This window comes from Peromyscus californicus, unplaced genomic scaffold (genome assembly GCF_007827085.1).
Source record: "Peromyscus californicus insignis strain IS unplaced genomic scaffold, ASM782708v3 Scaffold_11__1_contigs__length_118956290, whole genome shotgun sequence".
In the NCBI taxonomy this organism is placed as follows: domain Eukaryota; kingdom Metazoa; phylum Chordata; class Mammalia; order Rodentia; family Cricetidae; genus Peromyscus; species Peromyscus californicus.
The window spans coordinates 34,550,969-34,565,505 of NW_026294402.1; the positions used below are offsets into that span (position 1 = coordinate 34,550,969).

The following is a 14,537-nucleotide window of genomic DNA, read 5'->3' on the forward strand; positions in this document are numbered from 1 at the left end:
AACCAGAACTTGCCTCATAACAAAAAGGGAAACATGGCTGGGCCCTGAGGACTGCCCTTTTTTATGAAACCCACCAGATTTGAGGTTTCATGAAACTGCCAGACAGCCCGGCCAGCAGCATTCTTTTCGTAATGCTGTGGCTCTCGGGGCCACAGTCATCACCAGCTGTTCAGTTCCAAGACACAAGACTCTGGGCCTCCAGAAACTGATCGAAGAACTGCCCTGGAAAGGATTGAAAAGAGAGTGGGAAGAAGAGTGAACGCTATACTCTTAGAGTCCCACAGAATGAGCAAAGCTTGCTCATCTCACCTCTGCTCAAGAATCCCCTACCTGTGGACCAGGGGCTCCTGTGGAAACCTCAGAAGTTCTATTATAGGATGAGGGAAAAAATAAAACATATGAAGCATCCTGAAGTATTTGTGAATTTGCCTTAAGGCAGGCAGGAGAGAGAGACGGGGTCCACAGGAGAAGAACAAGAGTCCCATCATTACCGTGACCCCATAAAAGGCTATGTGGAAGTCATACTGATGCTAGGCACTGAGCCCAGAGAGAGGTTGGGTAGGCAGGCAGGTGAGAGGTGCCAGAAAACACCAGCACACATACGCAGCTAGCAGAGCAAAAGATGATCAAGAGTCATCTCCTAAGAGGATCTCAAGTCAAAAGACTAAGGAATGAAGGGCAAAAGAGTGGGCTAAGAGCAGAGCTGGTGGTTGTGTCCAAAGAGGAATTCTACATCACCTTAAGCCAACCACAGACAACAGAGAAGTCTACCCATCCATTTCTAGATTCAAGCCCTTCAAAAATCAGGCCACAACTGAATGATAAAGTCCCTGGAGATGCCTAAGACATCTTTGTCTTGTCAAACTGTAACTCTTTGGGTCAACTGCAAGAAAGAACTCTTCTAGACTCCCTTTCCTAATGTTGTTTAAGACAACAGTAACAACAAAGAAAAATAAAATAATAACAACAAAAAGAACAACTCCTAGAAGAACACCATAAAAAGACAAAAACAGTGAAAGTGTACAGAAGATCTGAATGGGAGTTTCTCTGAAGAAGGCGGATAGCCAATAAACACATGGAAAGGGAGTGAACATCCTTAGTCATTGGGAAATAAGAGTCCAAACCACAGTGAGATGCACTGCACAGCCTCCAGGATGACCACCCTACAAACCACAGTGAGATGCACTGCACAGCCTCCAGGATGACCACCCTACAAACCACAGTGAGATGCACTGCACAGCCTCCAGGATGACCATCCTACAAACCACAGTGAGATGCACTGCACAGCCTCCAGGATGACCACCCTACAAAAAGCAGGTGGTGGCTATGACAGTTAATCTTCATTGTCAATTCAATCCAATTTAGAGTTACCTAGGAGACATATCTCCGGGTATTTCTGCAAGGGTGTTTCTAGAGAGGTGTATCTGAGGAAGGAAGATCCATCCTGAACCTGTAGACTGGAGCCACAGTCAGGATAAAAAGCAGGAGAAAGCTGGCTCAGTGCCAGTTTCCACCCCTCTCTGCTTCCTGGCTGAGGAAGTCATGTAACCAGCTGCCTTAGGCTCCTCCTGCCCTCCCACCATCATGAACGCTATCTCTTCTTAAACCACGAAGCAAAACAAACCTTTCTTTCCTCAAGTTGCTTCTTAAGCAAAGAGGGGAAAAAACTAATATAAAAATACCGTTGATGAGGATAGAGAGAATTTGCAATCCCCATACATAAATAAGATAGTCACTTTGCAAGATAGTCTAACACAAAGACTTAAAACTGTTATTATATGACCAGAAATTCCACATCCAGTTATTTACCAAGAAAAATGAAAGCTTATATCCACAAAAAACTTGTACTCATGCTGGCATTATTCATAATGGACAAAAGATAAGAAGAGCTCAAATGTGCATCAACTGATAACTAGGTGGTCCATATACACAGAGGGGTATCTATCATTCAGCCCTGAAAGGAGCACATTGCTGATTTGTATGCTTGAATATAGGTGAGCTTTAAAAAGCACTGTGCTAAGTAAACACACAAAAGGCATACATTATATGATTTCATTCATAAAAGATAGTGGGGAGAAAGCAAATCCATCAAGACATAATGCAGACCAATGACGGCTCAAGGTTGTCAAGATAGGGGACTATGAAGAAATTGTTAAAGTGCACAGGACTTATTTTGGGGTGTGAAATAGTCTAGAAATGATTGAGATGATGATTGAATACGCTAATAAAAATCACTGGGTTGTACGCTTCAAAATGGGCAAATTGTATGGCTTGTGAAATACAGTTCAGGAGAGCTGTAACTGAGAGAAACACACCACACAAAACCACAGCACGCTGATACGGCCTCTAGATAACATTCTTACTGTTGCATTGTAGCTTCTGCATGATGTTTAGGCATATGTTGTATGCTTGCGCGCACACACACATACACACACACACACACACACACACACACACACACACACACACACGATCACAGAGTGTAGGGTAATCTCTTTACAGTTTTCACCTGTGGTAAGGGCCTCCCTTTGGTCTCCCCAGTCCTGGCCCTGAAGTGTGGTAACACACTGCTATGGTTGGATCTGGACTGTTCCCCCAAAGGGCCATGAGTTAAATCATTAGTCTTTATCTGGGTGCTTCTGGGGAATGAGGAAACTTCTTGAGACACAGCCTAGTGGGAAGTCTTTCAGTCATTGGTGGAAAGCTCTCAAAGAGGATGGTGGACCCTATCTACTTCCTCTTCCTCTCTTTGACCTACCAGTCCTGAAGTCAACAGTTTCACTCTGCCACACACGTGCGTGCGCTATGGTGTACTGCCTCACCACAGGCGCAGAATCAATGTGGAGAACCGACCGTGAACTGAAGGTGTTAAAACCATGAGCCAAAGTAAGCCACGTGTCTTTTTATTATTATTATTATTATTATTATTATTATTGTTATTATTATTATTATTAAATCTTTTAAAAATTGATTTTACATACCAACCACAGCTTCCCCTCCCCCTTCTCCTCCCCCAATCCACTTCTCAGAAAGGGTAGGGCCTCCTATGGGAGTCAACCAAGCATGGCATATCAAGTTGAGGCAGGACTAAGCTCCTCCCTACTGCATCAAGGTTGTGAGAGGCATCCCACCATAGGGAGTAGGTTCCAAAAAGCCAACTCATGCACCAGGCACAGATCCTGGTCCCACTGCTAGAGGCCCCACAAACAGATCAAGCTACACAACTGTCACCCACATGCAGAGGGCCTAGGTCGGTCCCATGCAGGCTCTCTAGCTGTCAGTCTGGAGTCCATGAGCCCCCACAAGCTCAGGTCAGTCGTCTGTCTCTGCCATGTGTCTTTTTTTCATTTTTCGAGACAGGGTTTCTCTGTGTAGCTTTGGAGCCTGTCCTGGAACTCACTCGGTAGCCCAGACTGGCCTTGAACTCACAGAGATCCACCTGCCTCTGCCTCCCGAGTGCTGGGAGTAAAGGCATGTGCCACCACCACCTGTCACCATGTGCCTTCTTAATGCTCTGATTATCTCAGGTATGTTGCAAAAATAGAAGCTGACGAGCACAGTTGTGACAAATTAAAGAGCCATCCTTGATGCAGAGGTAGATGTTAGCTCTTCCTTCACTTCCCTCAGGTTGCCCCTCCTCTTTGCTTATCTCAGTTGTCAATCACATGGCTTACCAGGAACTCTTCAGACACAGTGCTCCTACTCCATTGTGCACATTTTCCCACTGGTTTTGAGAATGTGTGTGTGTGTGTGTGTGTGTGTGTGTGTGTGTGTGTGTGTGTGTTGTAATTATGAAGAATAAGGAAGATCATGTAAAACTAAAAAGTGGGCAATTGTCCCAATATTTTTTAAAAATGAGGAAAAGGAAAAAGCATATTCTATAAATTTAAGACCAGTGAGTGTGAAATGGATCTTTAGAAAAACTTGTATCGTTTTACAACATGGGATTGTGAAGCATTTCAAAAGCAAAGCTGTTACCAATAGCAGTCAGGAAGGTTGTATGGAACCCGAGGAATGGTGAACGAATCCTATAGCTGCTTTTTGACACAGTTATTAGACTATGAGAAGAAATTGGGGAATTGCCAGACACAGTGTATTTCAGCACTGTATCCAGAAGTATCTGTATGTCATTATAAACATGAATGTCAGCAAAAGCTTTTTATATAAGGAAAACCCATAGCAATTTGATTCATGCTACACACATGTACCTAAGTATATGGTGCTCAGAATAGTTGCAACATCTACACCCAAGTGTCTGAAACAGGTCTGCTGTATAGTCCCCCTGGGACCATGATCAGGTCTTGAGAGCTCTCCCTTAAGGGACATCAGCTAAACAAAATCCTCCCAAGGGACAGTCGAGATCAACCACTAACTCAATAGATCATAAAACACTCTTGTTTGGGGACACAAGGTCTCACTATATATCCCAACCTGATCTGAAACTCACTATGCAGTCCAGGCTCACCTCAAACTCATGGCAATCCTCCTGCTGGAGGCTGAGATTATAGACATGAGCCACCACACCCTTTTAGAACACTTTTCCTAAGAGTTGAAAGGAAGCAGAGGGGCTGAGGAGAGTAAAGTCCTTGCCATGCAAGCGTAAGAAGAAGAGTTCTGATCTCTGGCACTCATGCTGTGGCAATGTTCACATGTAATTCCAGCACCAGAGAGGCAGAGGCAGGAGGATTCTTGGGGCTTGCTGGCCAGCTAATCTAACTCAGTCGTTAAGCTCCAGGTTCAAAGAGAGATCTTATCCCAAAAGCCAAGTTGGAGAGCAATGGAGGAAGACATTTAATGTTGACCTCTGGCCACCACAAACATGATCATACACAAGTATAGGTGCTCCTGCAACAAATGGACAGGGTCTTCAGTGTACAGTTGTAAATCCATACAAGAAACGTGGTGGTAACTTTAAATAGTTGAAAGAATCAAAAGGGAGAGGTGTGTTAGGTCAGCTATATATAACCTACAGGAGCAGAATCAAAGCCAGAAGAGGTTACTTGAAAACCTAAATAACATCAGCTTCAGCAAGTAATGCGTCCCTCCTCACAGCCCAATCCAGTGGCCTGCCTGGTGAGGCCAGAGAGAGGCTACAGATGGGGTTTAGACACTTAGATGAAGCTGGACCACCTGTCTTCCTGGACCCTTTCCAAATCAGAGATACAAGGAAATTTGGCTTGTTGTCTCCTTTTCCTTCTAGTCTTTCACACAGTGTGCTATAGTAGATGTGTTTGGGGGGCATTCTTACGCTATCACCTGGTGCTTTTGCCTCAGTCCATCCCTGTAACTTCAACCCTGCTCTGGACTCTCCCTTCCCTCTCTCCTTCTTTGCCTACATTTCCTTTGTGCTTCTTGAGGGTGACACAGGACAGGTTCTCCCACCCTTCCCTCACCCCTCCTGACATCCAGGAGTGCTGAAGCCAACGGGCACATCGTGTTTCCTATGTTTCGTTATTACATCACTATTGTTTGATTGTTCTGCAACATGGGCTGTCATTCAGTAAGCAGAACGAAGTGGGCTCATGTGAGTTGTCTTTGCAAATGTCCTCGTACACTTTGCTTTCTGCATGCATTTCCCCTAAATTACTAGTAAGTTGCAACAGGCCACACAGCTTTGGTCTCCTCAAGAATGTTCTCAGAGGATAGTGATTAAATGAAGATACACTTTATCTCACACTTTCCCCATACACCCTAGGCTGATTGAGACTGTCCTCACCAATGTCCTGTTTAAGATTAAGGATTGGGCAATGCAGAGAACCTGAGAGCTATAAAGGATGACCAAAAGTAGCTCAATCCCTCCATCTGACAGAGCAGTAGATGGAGGGCAGGGGTAACAGAACGTTCACCTATGGAGATGGTAAAGCAGAGATTGAAACTAGTGAGTGACAATGCAGGTGTAGAATCTGATGACGCTGGGCCCCACTGCAGGTCTTTGTCTTAGAAAGGCTGTGACGCTGGCAAGCTGGCCGGTGTCTTCAGGCTTCAGTGTCTTCAGGAGTCAATAGAGAAGACAACATCTTCAGCCATGTCCCTGTCCTAGAATTCAACAGGAATCCTGATAGCTATCACCAAGCCCCATACTCTGATTACTACAACACATTGGGGTTTGGTCTTGTGCCTTATAGGAAAAGAAATACATCTGTTTTGGTGGGGAGGGGGGCACAAAACAAATACTGAGTGCTTGCCACTTGCTAAGCATTTTTCTATCCTCATAGTAAAACACTGTCGAGTTACATAAAAAGTGCCAGAAACACTTCTGTTCACACGATGCCTACAGGAATGAACATGCAAGGTCATCCACATCACTGAAGTTCAGCATCCTTTTGTAAGAGTTCTCCTTAGATACCTCAGCTTTCTCTTAAGGTCCTTCCATATAGAGGATAACAAGCATAGAACTGCTGGAACATCTACTACGTGTATGTTGTATTCCAGTTCTCAGTGGTCCTTGAAAGCGGAGGACCAGGTGCATGTCCAGGGCAGAGACTTGTCCTTGCGGATGCTTAATAAAAAACCAGAAGCAGACAAACCAAATTTTAATAATTAGACAGTGCAGAGAACTTGAGGATATTGAGGATACCCAAACCCAGCCCAATCTCTCCATCTAACAGAGCACTAAATGGTGGGCAGGAACGAGAAAATGTTCAGCCTCCACACACAGACACACACATGTATCCTACAGGCATGTGTGCACACACAACATTATGGAATATTAATAGTCTTTGTAGAAGCAAAGTCTACTGCCCCTTTCTCATTGTTGATAGGAATTTCTTCCAATATCTATAGAGATGGAGGCAGTGACGGTTTTGAGGTGTGTTGCTAATGATGCATTGCCTGTTCCCTAATGGCTCGCTTCCTCATCTCCCCAACTGCTGCTTAGGTGTGTCCCACACCTGCTTCTAGCTTCCTGTGTGACATGCTCCCCTTGTCCTCTTCTTTGATGAACTTCCTGCCGTTATACTCTAGAAACGATTTGACTTTACCCCTCCAAAGAACATTCCTTTTCCCCTGAAGCCAGCTCACATCACTCCCTCTTTGTTCTAATGCTTTGTCTGCCCAGGGCATCCAACCAGACCCAGAACATGTCAGCCAATTGGAAAACTTACTATTCAGTTTAGTTCACATTAGCAGGGTAAAGTCTGGGGTTAACTTGACTGCTGCTGTTTGCAGACATTTCTAGTGGTTTTTCTGCAGCAGTTAACATCCTAGGCTGGGGTGTACAAACAAGACAGAGAAATAAAGCAGCCTAAAGAAAATGCAGTATTTCTGTCTTTTGGGACTGTTTATCAGACTGTTTGGGAATTTCAGAAATTGAGCACTGGAGCATCTGAAGGGAGGTGTGGTTTGTTTGTCAAAGGAGACACTCATGTTCTTTCAAGATACTTCTTTAGAAGAATTCAAGAAGGTAGAAATGAGTGGGAGGGAGAAAGATAATGCAAGTTAATGTAGGTGGAAGTCTGTGAACTTCTTAGGGTCTAAGACTCATAAAAATGAACTGTGAAGCTATTCTCCTGTATGTACCTTTAGTCAGTTACTGAGTGTTCAGAATCCCATGGCAATAACATAGTAGCTATTTGGATCCCAGAGTGAGCAAAACAAAGTTCAGGCCTGTGGAGGAAAGAGCCCGAGCTCTAAGGTCTTAATCCAAGTTTCCTCAAGTCCTTTTACCAAGCAAGTCCCTATTCCTTGACCAGGGCAGACATAGGGGAATATTTCAGAATCATAGCTCAAAGCCTTCATTGCCTTTGTGTCCAGAGGTATTAAAACTAATTTGTATTAGCAATAAGAAAAGGGCAGTGCTCTTTGCTCCTGACACAATAGCTATGCATCAGCGTTCATCTACTCAACATACTGGGCATGTGTGTGCACATGTGTGGGGGTGTGAGTGTGCATATGTACGTGTGTGTGTGTGGGGGGGAACTAGAGGTCTTCCTCTGTCACCCCTCACCTTATTTTTGAGATGGGGGTCTCTCACTAAATCTAAACTCACCAATTTCCCAAGACTAGCTGGTCAGCAAGTCTCTGGGATTCCCCTGTCTCAGTCTCGCCTGTGCTGAGATCGCAGGCACGCACGGCCACATGCAGCTTTTTATAGCAGACCTGGGATATGAGTTTAACTCTTCATGCACAGCAAGCGTCTTACAGACTAAGCATCTCCCAGACCAACTCAGCACGCTTTATGAGCTCTAACTCTGTAAATAAAGGAAAGATGCAAAGCACAGTGGGGAAGGGTATCACTTCCATGTTAAAAATCTAAACGAGATCACACCTTAGCTACTCCAGAGAGCTCAAAGTCTCAGGAATTGTCCACATCCTTGAAACATTTCTAGAACACTCTCAATGGCCTTGGGTTTTATTTTTTCCGTATTTAGAAATAAGCAAGGTCGAGTCCCCAGAGTTCCTGTCATTCCTTCTGACGAGTTGGCCAGAGGAGAGAAGACAAAGGACACAAGGCACACTCTTGCAAATGTGTGTCTACCTGTGAAGGCTAGAGAGGGGGCTGCTGAACGAACATGGATTCCTCCAGCAGGCCTCCATGAGCCAGGCAGTCAGACTGCTCTGTAAAATGGTACAGGGAGAGGAACAGGGGTTAGAACCACCAAAATTCAACTCATGGAGTAGAGGTGTGACTCAGTGGTAGACACTTGCCTAGCAAGCACAAGGCCCTGGGTTGAATCCCCAGCACTGCAAAATAGATAAATAAATAATAAATAAATAAGCAAACAAACAAATAAAACCCAACTCATGCAGGACTTGTGGCCTGTGGCTGGGTTGTTGATATCCAGGTGCGTACCAAGCTACAAACAAACAGTTCTGTTTTTCTTACACTATTTTTCAGTTGCGCTCTATAAAACATAAGCTACGTATAGACTAGCATGGCTCTTACTCTCCTAATTTTACCTCCTGATCTTCACCCTGTTTATTCTCCCCAGGGCCTAGCACAATTTTAGCTCTGGAATTAATGGTCACTGGATCATTATGTATGATATAGTATGGCTCATACTAGCAAAGTATGCAAAAGGGAAAGGCAGATTCAGTACTAAGGCAGAAAGCTGGGTGTTGTCTGTTTTTAACCATTAACCTGAACACATCAAAATCTACAGATTCTGCAGAAAAAACATCCTTACGATTTCAGACCATATTGTGTGCTAATGGTAACCAAGCCCCAGTACCCTTCCTTCCATGGCCTTGTCTCATCCAATTAAAACACGTGCCCAATATTTTTCTTTGTGCCAGGTCCCACCTCTGATGCCCGGCACAGGGTCCTATTTATTAATAAGCTATACAATCTCCAAGCCTCTGCTACAGAGCAATCTCTGTAGCAGGTACCCATTGGTTGGCTATCTATACATTCATTTCAAACACTCCTTTCCTTGTCCTCCTTGATTATGGAAACTGTGGAGAATCTTTTGTTAGAGCCATCTTTTCAAATAAAGTGGTTCTTTCAAAGTCTGGACAACGAAATATGAAAAAAGTGTACCATGAAGCTCTGGGAAAGCCTGGGCTTCCTTCATAAAAGATAATCCTGGCTGCTTTCCCCCACCTCAAATGATCCCTGAGTAGCAATTGCCTTCAGGGAACCATTAAATAATACCAATGAGGATCAAAAGCAAAAACTCCTGATTGCCCTGTTGGTTTTCTAAACTGGGGTAGGAGCCTCCTTTCTCTGGACTTCCTGAGCGAAAAATATCACCCTTCATTTGCTTGAGCTGCTGTGAATTGGGTGTTGGGTAAATCAAAGCCAAAGACATTGCTGACTGAATCACTCTCCTGGGATCATTTATTTATAAGCAGCATACATCTGCACATACATATGACATAGTGCCATTTAAATTCCTCAGCAGTTCCCCAGTTCCTTCTGCACGATCTGAAGGATCTTGGTTCCTGATACCCTCATCTCATACACCTATCCAGACTCATGTTCAAAGCATCTTTTTCTTCACATGATGGTAATTGCAAAACAACGATGTTTTCTGTAAAAATCACACTCTGTTTGGCCCCTGTGATTTGACTGTGTTGTTTTCTCTGCTTAAAATTCTCTTCCCAGCAATCCTTGCCTGTTTTTATTTTTTCTTTTTGCATGTCCTACAAATATAAACACTGAGGATCATCTCCTCTGGGCAACTTTTCCCATACTCCCAGGTGGGGCTAATGGCCTCTTTTCTCTATTACCATAGCGCATAGAGGTATTTCTACCGTTTTACTGATCCTATTACCATAGCACATAGAAGTATTTCTACCTTTTTAGCGATCAAGCTGGAATATGTTTGTTTGTGAATCTGACTAGGCCCCCAAAAGGTGAATTTCTCTGACCATGGCGCCAGCATCTTTACTCGTCTTTGCAACCCTAACTCTTATGATAGCAGCTTAGTGATGGATGGGTTTAAGGAGGCTCTGGACCCATGGTGTGGAGGCAAGGGCTTGAGTGGGGTCATGATGAGTGGGCACTGTGTCAAGGGAGCTGTCAGTCTTGAGAAGTTGTACCCATCCAGTTATCATCAGAATGTCAAGAGTCCTAGTGGAACCGGCAAATTTCCCTCTTACTTTTCATTATTTAGTTTTAAGACAAGGTCTCATGTGGTCCAGGATGGCCTAGAACTCTGTTTAGTTGTGCATGGATGAACTACTGAGACTCCTAACCTGTCCTCCTGAGTTCTGGGATTATAAGGATGCATACCACATCCAGTTTCATGTAGTGCTGGGGACTGAATCTGGGGCACTGTACATACTAAACAAGTGCTCTAACAACTGAACTATACCCCAACCCATAGATATTTTGCTTCTAATTGCATCAGTTTCTTGAATGAGTCCTTTATAGATGGGTAGGCATTAGTTTCGCCCATTTTAAGAAATAAAACATTGGTTCATTTCTGTATTCATGCTACTGCTTATTATCTTCATTTCCCCCCTTTTTGTCCACTGAGCTGGTTAAATGAACAGGCTGGACTAAATGACCAACTGTCACCGTCATTTACTATCGACTCGTCTCCAGTAAGACTGCTGACGCACCCCACCCCCACCTCTACACACAGAGATACTGGAATAGAAATATGTTCTTCAGAATCACTAGTAGAACAACACCCAGGTTCCCATGTACCCTCTGGATCTGTAATAGCCTTGCCTTCTCTTTGTCACATCTGCCAACCTCTGCCACCTTGGCATCCTTGACTCCACACTTCGTGCAAACTCTCTTATTTTCAGTTCTTATGACATGACAGTAACCTAATTCCTCACTATCTTTCTTTGATGTTTTAATAGGTTTCCTTCCCACCCGGCCACGACCATCACCTGAACACGGGCATGCTCTGTGTGGATAAATGGATGGTTAGTCAGAGGAATGTTCTGCTCCAGTGTGAAGTCCACAAAAAACTTGGCGATGGAGAACATGATAAACAATCCATTTGGGGAGTTTTCAGAAAAGGGTTTGAATCCATTTTAAACGTTCCAGAGTCCTGACTGTGGGGGCTTCTGGTCTACAAGATAAAGTCCCATGTTCTGAACTTGGTTACCGAGGAGGCTCACCGTCATCTTCCTGTCTCCCTCTGAGGAAACACCTCCACAAAGCAGGCATTCAGTGGGAATCTGCTGGACTAACAGATCATAACATGGATGCTTCCTTTCTGAAGAGCTCACTGTCTCCCCAACTCCAGTCACTAGGAACCGTTCACCACCAAATGCCTCCCACCTTCTCACCTTCGGCTTGTTCTTCTCACCACCCCCTTTGTGTGAATGCTTTCCCTGTTTGTTTTCAGTCTGTGTAAACCTCGCCCATTCTTCAAAGCCTGGTGTCAATTTTACCTCTTCCGCGATGTCTTTATGAACATAACATATTTCACACATTGAGCATTTGTATTGCTAATTACTCAGTTATTGTTTTTGTCTTGTTTGAGAAAGAATCTTACTACACAGCCCAGGCTAGCCTCAAACTCCCAAACATACTACAGGCTTGTACTGCCTTAGCTAGCTTCTTATTTTTTAAAATAATACATTCATTTATTTATTGTGTGTGTGTGTGTGTGTGTGTGTGTGTGTGTGTGTGTGTGTGCGCATGTTTGTGAGGGTAAAGGCATGCATGTGTCACAGCTCATATATACAGACCAGAAGACAATTTGCAGGACATGGTTCTCTCCTTCTGATATATATGTTTTGGGAATTGAATTCAGATCATCCACATGGGTGGGAAGGGCCTGCTGGGCCACTTTGACAGCTTCTTGTTAGCTGGTTTTAAATGGCTTTTTGAGTGACAATTTTTAAGCTGTTTCGAAGCAGGTGACTTATGCTACTTTTCACCTTCACCCCATAAATCTAGTTTCATACCTTAGAAAGAAGAGATGTCTGGCAATTTTTGATTCCTTTGTTTTGTTTGACACAACCCTGTTGGAAACTCAGGCCCTGAAATCAGACCCAAATTGGAACCTCAAATATACGTGTTACCCCTGTAACCCCAAAGAAGCCTTCTAGCTTCCCAGATTTTGTGAAGTTGAGAAATTAATAAGACTGACTCATTTCTGTGAAGGGAATTAAGTTAGACCATGAATATATGCTGGTTAACTAGGTGCTTAGCTCAGGAAAAACTTTTAAGTACAATGCCGTTATTGACATCAGTGATGAAGATGCGTGTGATTCTTCAGACACAGATTAGACCTCTGTCAATTAGACCAAGGTCAAATGAATATGTCACTGAAACCCTTTGACTTCTTTGCTCCACGTGACACTGGGGAAGGCAAACGCCGGCGATGGCCACTCAGCAGCAGAGTTTTAAGTAACGTTTTAACACAGCTCCTTCCAAGGATGACTTCCCCTCCATCTATCAGCTCATCACCCAAGCACTCAGCCAGAGCAAGAGTCCATTAGCCCTACACTGGGGTGATGTGGAAATAAAAGCAGAGAGTTGCTGTGTATTGCTTTGCAATAATTTAACCAAACATGGACAAGCACACTTGGAGGCTTTTATCAGAAAAACCCTGAAAGGCTGTGACGCTCACAGGCCAGTGGTCTCAGGGCGTCAAGCTGTTTTCAACTTGCCCTTCCTGCATTAGAGAAATGAGTTAATCTGTTCTCAGGCTTTTAATCGAAAGCTAGTAAATCTGTTTTTTGGACATTTCTGCACCTTAATGATACTCGTGTTTGAGGGAAGGCCCCTTGAAACCCTGGACTGTGGTTTCATCTGAAGCCTGAACAGAAACAAAGGCTTATGATAAGAGACTTACATGGGGGAGTAATGAACATTGTGAGTACCACTTTCTGTCCCCAAGACTCAGCAGCAAAATAACGTCTCTTGGAGAGCTAGACTAGGTTCAACGGTGGGAGAGGAGGAGGGATCAGACAAAACACCACATTGTTCAGTGAGCTATTTAAGAACAGACAGAAACACTAACACGGATAACAGAAAAAAGCAATCCAGACTATGAACACATCATTTTTTAACATTTTGGAAGCAGTTCATAGCATTGAATGGACCAGGAAAATAGCGGAAGCATGGCTACCGGTGATACATGGAAGCTCCCAGTACACACCCACTCCTCATCATCGCTAGCATGTCTGAGCACCTGTGCAGTAAAGCTATTAACATGAATGTCTACGCGGCTGTTAACTCGTAGTTTGTCCACATGAGAGTCTCTCTGGGGAAGGAAATATCAGAGAGTGCAAAAAAAAAAAAAAATCTGCAAGTGCAGAACCATTTTCCAAAATGACTGAGCAATCTCTAAGCTACGCTTTCAAGGACTTCAAGCTTTGGGGAAAGATGATCTGAGTTCTTCAAGTATTCCTTTGTGTTACAGTTTCTTCGTGTTTAAGGAGGCAAAGATGAAACTCTTCAGAGGACTTTGTTTTCCTTTTAACTTAGATTTGTTTATTTTATGAATAGGCATATACGTATGTGTATCACATGTGTGCCTTCTACCTGCACGGATCAGAAGAGGACACTGGATCCCCTGGAGCCTGAGTCACAGATGGTTGTGAGTTGCCGTGTGGGTGCTAGGCAATGAACCCAGGTCTTCTGCAAGAGCAGCAAGTGCTCTTAACCACCAAGCCATCCCTCCAGTCCAGGATGTGTTTTTCTTATGAGAGGTTTACCTGGTTCTCAGGCATGTTCTTGTCCACCATCAAATTATCCTGCCTATGTGTGTAAGAGAAGCACTTTGGGGATTTCTTTTTTTGAGGTAAGGTTTCTCTGTGTAGTTTTGGTGCCTGTCCTGGACCTCGTTCTGTAGACCAGGCTGGCCTCGAACTCACAGAGATCCGCCCGGCTCTGCCTCCTGAGTGCTGGGATTAAAGGTGTGCACCACTGTCGCCCTGGGGATTTCCTCTTAAATGTACTTTAGACTTTCCCAGTATTCCCACGGGGTGACTAAAAAATAAAAATAAAAAAAATCCCAGAACTAGAGACATTTGCTTAGTGCCTGTTTCTGTAGTAAACAGCGTGTACACCACCAACCTGAACAGCATGATCCCAACAGCAACTCTGTAGAATGTCTACTTGTTCTGAAAGAGGAAACCAGAGCTGTACGATGGTCATTCAGACTCCCCTGCTGGAATAG

General features: G+C 44.0%; 1 long non-coding RNA gene across 1 annotated transcript in view; it reads left to right on the forward strand.

Moving 5' to 3' along the window:
* LOC128122012 (uncharacterized) overlaps window positions 1-14,315 on the forward strand; it is a 33,496-nt gene extending 19,181 nt beyond the window's left edge. The window contains exon 4 of the long non-coding RNA XR_008222308.1: window positions 11,257-14,315. This is a non-coding gene — a long non-coding RNA (uncharacterized LOC128122012). The remainder of the gene's footprint in view (window positions 1-11,256) is intronic.
* Window positions 14,316-14,537: the final 222 nt, after the last annotated feature.